Source organism: Lactuca virosa, chromosome 3 (genome assembly GCF_052849685.1).
Source record: "Lactuca virosa cultivar CGN04683 chromosome 3, Lactuca_virosa_CGN04683_v6, whole genome shotgun sequence".
In the NCBI taxonomy this organism is placed as follows: Eukaryota; Viridiplantae; Streptophyta; class Magnoliopsida; order Asterales; family Asteraceae; genus Lactuca; species Lactuca virosa.
In genome coordinates this window covers 295141536-295147809 of record NC_136428.1, presented here as the reverse complement: position 1 = coordinate 295147809, position 6274 = coordinate 295141536, and positions in this window count along the sequence as shown.

Genomic DNA, 6274 nt, shown 5'->3' with positions numbered 1-6274 from the left:
CGTGCCAATGTCCTTTGCTTCGAGAAAGCGATTCGTCTCAATCTTCCTTCTGACGGAGTCCTCACTGGTTTCAGTAATAAGTCTGTTCGAACCTTAGTATCATTTCATGCGTCGAAGCCTAGGAGCATCTACGGAAGGAATGATATGCATTTCTGGTTCATGTTGTCAATGAAACGCAAGAAGCTAAAGACCTCGAGAGAATCTTCGAAGTCTGCAACTTTCCCGATGTCTTCCCCAAAGACATTCCAGGGATTTCTTCCGAGCGTCAAGTTGAATCCCGTATCGACTTGATACCCGTAGCTACTCTTATAGCTAACCCTTCATCTCATCTGGAGCCGAAGAAATGGGAGAGTTACTCCGCCAGCCCGATGGGCTGAGCAAACAAGAGTTCTTAAACTTATTTTATGTGAACTTTGTGTGCTCAAATCTTTTCTATCCTTGCCAAGACCACATCATGGGGATGTGGGTCGAATCAAAGAGAGTCAGTTAGCAAAATGGGAAATATCAATGCATAGACAAACATTTAGGATACATCCAAAGGCAACCATTGTTGCTCACAAACTCTTTTCTTGACATATAGCAGATCATGCCTCCGAAGAAGCAGAACCAATCCACCAGTAAGGCACCAATCCTCCAGATGGACTCAGCTACGTTCCAAGCTACTGTCACAGCAGCTGTAGCAACCGCTCTAGCTGTTCTTAACGCTAACAACCTAAATGGGAATGGGAACGACTTCCCCACCTCAAGCTGTAACAATACACCAGGAAATCGACAAGGGCTTGTCCAAGAGAACATTCCAACTCCCAAACCTAAGAGCGCCAAACGGAAATTTTGGTTCGAGAGGAATAACAAGTCGTCTCAGAAACTTGCCAAGAAACGACAACTCGAGATAACTTCTACAACCGCCACATCCGCCCAACCAGTGCCAATGCCAGCGCGGCAATATGCTGGAAAACTTCCAAGTTGCGAGAAATGCAACTTCCACCACCTAGGAAAGTGTCGCTAACTTCGATGTGAGAACTGCAATAGGCAAGGACACACCACGCGATGCTGCAGGGCACCTGCACAGCCAAACACCTCGATTCCTGGTATAAAGATGGGTCAGGTTTGCTACAATTGTAGCAAACCCGGACATTACAAAAGAAATTGTCCAAGGATTAAGGATGGCCAGGAAACTTGTTCCGTACAGACCCCAACCCAACACATCACTTCCACTACTGATGCTAGCATAGTCCAAGTGTGTTGCGTATGTGGCGAAATGGGACATCTCAAAAGAGATTGCCCAACAGAGAAGAACAATGAGGAAATAGGAGGAGCCTAACCTCCGAGAGTGAGGAAGCATCGAAGGACCCTGCCACATTTTGGTACGTTTTCGAAAACCCTGATAATTGTTCATAATTGTGATTACTTTCTCGTCCGGATTAAATCATGAAATCTTTATAAGGTTTAAAGCCCTAATGAGCAAATTATGATAGCTTACTGAATACACTAGGGTCAGTTGTAATTATACACGGCTTATGTACACCAAACGATCATAGAGAGATCTAGTAAGAACCATTTCATGAAAGCTCATAGTTTCAAGACATCAGAACCCTCGTGTTAGTAGTACCTGTTAATTTCGAATCAAACACGACAAACACCAAAGACATTCACCCAGAGGCACTAATGTGCTAACGAAACGATCTTTTCGGACAAACTTAACGCTCGATTCTACGACGTCATTCTGTTTAGTCCGACTGAGTCTATGTTATACCAAACCCTGTTGTCTTAAATCATGTTATCGCAAAACTCTCGTCACTCATAACGACAAATTAGATGCGAACTTCAAAAATTCATCACTCTTCGAAAAACCCGAAATTATTCATACGAAGGGTGCCACCCACAAGGACATGGACAAAGTAAGAGGGTTATCCGGACAATTGGAAATACATCGTGGGACACTCAACTACTCTTAGTTGAACCTTCTCGCAACGAACGGCGACCTATCCAGCATCAAGGTTGCGCCGTTCGAAGCCCTATGTGGCCATAAGTGCAGATCCCCTCTGTGCTGGGCTGAGGTGGGCAACGCGCAGCTAGCCAAGGGGCAAGTCCCTGACAGCACTCTCACTGGCCCAGAAATCATCCTCGAAACCACCGAAAAGATCGTACAAATCCGAGAACGACTGAAAGCCTCACGAGATAGACAAAAGAGCTACGCCGATAAACGACGAAAACCCTTGGAGTTCCAGGTTGGAGACCGTGTTCTGTTGAAGGTCTCGCCCTGGAAAGGCATGATACGCTTCGGAAAGCGTGGAAAGCTAAATCCAAGATACATAGGACCCTTCAAAATCCTCGCTAGGATCGGTCCTGTAGCCTACAAACTTCGTTTACCGCAAGAACTTAGCGACATTCATCTTGTATTCCACGTTTTGAATCTTAAGAAATGCGTATCCGACGAAACCCTTACGGTTCCTCTTGACGAGATTGAGATCAACGAGAACCTGAACTTCGTGGAAGAACCAATCGAAATCATGGATAGAGAAATCAAACGAACGAAACAAAGTCGCATCCCGATAGTGAAGGTTCGCTGGAATGCCAAGCGGGGACCCGAATTCACTTGGGAGCGCGAAGATCAGATGAAACAGAAGTATCCGCATCTCTTTTCTAAACCATGATTTGTATTATATGTTCAAATTTCGGGACGAAATTCCCTCTAACGGGGGGATGATGTGACAACCTGAAACTTTTTTCGTTATCCTTACCCAGTTTCCATTTATAAAATTTGGGTTTTTAGTTAATTCCGTCAAATTTCTTAGTTTGGGAAGGACCTTACGTTTTAAATAAATCCGAATTGATTTATTTTCGTTCACGTTAGTATTATTTTTGGTCTAAGTGAATATTCTAAACTCAATTCGATCGAGTTTCGTATTCAAAATCGAGGTTTTCTAAGTCAAAGCATAGCATCCGGGCCAAACAACCCTTCGAAAGGAGCTTACGGCCGCAAACACAGCTTACGGCCGTAAACCCTCCACCCTACCCCTTGGCCGTAAACTCACCCCTATATAAGGGATGAGTGGCCTTCATTTCTCACTTTACACACTCCAGAAGCTTTCTCTCTCTACTCTCTCTCTCTCTCTACAAACTTCGAATTCCCTCCAAGATCTTCAAGAAGTAAGTGTTTTTCCACTTTGAATGTTGTTACAAATCCATTTCTAGTGATGAATCCAAGTCTCATCTCCAAAATCTCATCTTTTTCTAGATTTTCTCTCTCACCAAGAACACACACTAGTTCTTGGTGGCTAAAAACCTCATTTCAAGCTTCCACTACGTAAGTACACTACCCTTAGCTTGTTGGATACAAGAATCACTTGTTAAACATCTAGAAATCGTGACCAGAAGGGTGTTTACGGCCAAGGCAATCTCCCTTGACCGTAAACTCTATTTAAGTGGTGCAAAGTTGCCACAACACCCTCCTAAGCCTAGAAACGAGGCTTAGAACACTTCCAGAAGGCTAGAAAGGACCTTGAAACACCGAAAATCGCACTTTTCGTCAAGTGTTTACGGCCGTAAACCCATGGGCCGTAAACCCATGGACCGTAAACCCATGGACCTCAAACCCTTGACCGTAAACTCTGGTTACGGCCGCAAACTCCCCTCTCCAATCACATGTGATTCTAACACTTAGTTTTAAGTGTTTCCTAGTCCCTAAGGTGGTTCCCTTCCATAACGAATAGTGTTATGCCCTCACCTAATGTATATATGTACTTTTACATGCTAAATAGGATCCGTTTGTGTCTGAGGCTTTATTTGACATTCAGCAATTCCTAGCAACTTACACTCGAATCCAACGTCAAACAGTGAGTTCATACCCCTACACTTTTTCCGAGTTTTTCATGTTTTCAGGGGGGGAATACAAGCAAAAGTACAAGGAAACTTGTGCTCAAGTTATTTCATTTTGCATAAAACATTTATATGTTCAGTATGCTTTTAACACAGAAAACAGTTTTACCAAAAGATTAAGAAATCAACTCGTAGAAACAGTTTTCAAAACTAAAGCAAGGAACTTGTGAATGTTGTCATAAAATGTGATATTTTACAAAGGATTCATACAAAACATAAACAGGATTTTCTATATTATTACTTGTAAATTTGTTAGGCTAAGTTTGAGACACGTCCTTGGTAACACTCCACCGGATTCGAGAGTGTAGGACTAACACTTGTAACCAGAATCTCTTGTAGGGAGAGCGTGACTATTGTGTATAGATCTATATGGGACTAACTATCCTGCACCTTCGTTGCCAGCTACAGCGGGACCATTAGGTTCAGGGGTGACAAAGTCATAAAAAGATATTGGCCCCGTTACGTGCCATATCCAGTCTAAGTACGGTTATGACACTCACAACCTAGATAGCGGAAATTTACTTTTGTAATAATGAAACAAGTGAAATAACCTCAAAGTAATAACCAATTTGATTACTAGAGGGCATTAGTAATACCCTTAGGATCTAGTTCACTACTTATTTATTTGTTTTATTTATGTAATAAGGCTAATACATCTCACCGAGAGCAAACAAGGTTTTTCAAGGAAACTACATCTAACGATACAAGTATGGTAGATACTTGTACACCTTATACCAGAACAGATAACCAACTATCAACCTTTAAGGAAAATATAGGATTTTCCTGGGATAACTCAACCTTACATCAATAGGCTGTTAAACAAATAACGAATGGATAATCAAACATCTTTCATAAGAAAATATAGGATTTTCTTGGGAAACACTTTTCAAAGGATTAAAGAAACATTTCTTTCACCAGAACTAAACGCTTATGAACTCACCAGCTTTATGCTGATATATTTCAAAACTGCTTGTATTCTCAGGGAATTGGTAGACAGGTACTTCTAGGAGTTCGGAGAAGACGGAGCGTTAGAGCCACGTCTTTACTTTTGATATGAAAAAAACTATGTATTAAACAATGTAAACCTTTTTCATATGTATTCAATGTCTGGTTGTGTTTACTATGCTTGCTATGATACAATTGCTGTGATACTACGCATGACGTCCTCCGCCCCAGAACGTTTCCGCCGTTCCGGTTTTGGGGTGTGACATATATATATATATATATATATATATATATATATATATATATATATATATATATATATATATATATATATATATATGTATATATATGTTGTACTAAGAGGAAAATGGACACTACTTGCATTCCAAGAAGAAATCGATTTTCTAGTCTCCTTAGCCTCTCTCATATCCATCTAATTGTTACTTGGTGTTTGTGACTTGTTTGAGGCACAACACTTGGGGTTCTAAGTTCTCACAAGGCCAAAGTCTTACTAGCAACATCTTCAAAATCAAGAGGTAACTCTACAACTTGCTTTTTGATTCATATGTTAAAATTTTGTATCCTAGATTAGGCTTCATGCTTTGGAACCAATGTTGCATGTATAATTAGAGAAAACTTAGATCCAAAGCATTAGGGTTGTATGTGCACCATAGGGATGTTATAGTACATAAAACCCAACAGCAATCACCCGACCCGTCTTCTTCCCGGACCGCCATAACCGAAAAGCTAATAAAACCCCAAAATGCTACAACAGATTCATGGTGCCAAACAATGTTCCTACCCTCAACTAGCTCCTTAGAATTTTTGGGACTTTCCTTGATTTGAGTACGGATATTGTGTTTCCAGTAATACGGGCCCAATAGTACCTTCCACACTTATTCGTACTTTCCTCATACTCATCCCGAATCCTCTAACTCACTTCCTCATAATGATACCCTCCAAAATCTGTTGAACAACGCATCTCTCGCACTAAAGCGCTTCCTAGGCTCTCCTAGGATTACCACCTCACCCTGCCATCAGATGCTGAAGGACCTCTACCAATGTCAGTTAACTACTTCACGAATATAATTACATGCAAAAAATATTAGATAATCCTTCGACTAAAAGACCTAACCCTACAACGGTTAGACTCAAACAAGAGTTGTGCAATAAGGCCAAGTCAACCACTCTAAGATTATTTAACCTTCACTGCATGTAACTTAACATATTCATGCGATAACTAAATTACATCAATATGAGTCCTACAAAGCACAAATCAAGCAACATTCGAGCATCTAAAGCTAAAATCATCACATAAACAGGTAGTCCTACCACAGAAGCTCCTGAAGATCTCTAGTCACTAGCACGCATCACTACCAGCTCACACAACATGCATAAAGGCATCTCTCCTAATCAAGCATCCTACCATGCAACACTGAGCAGATATTTA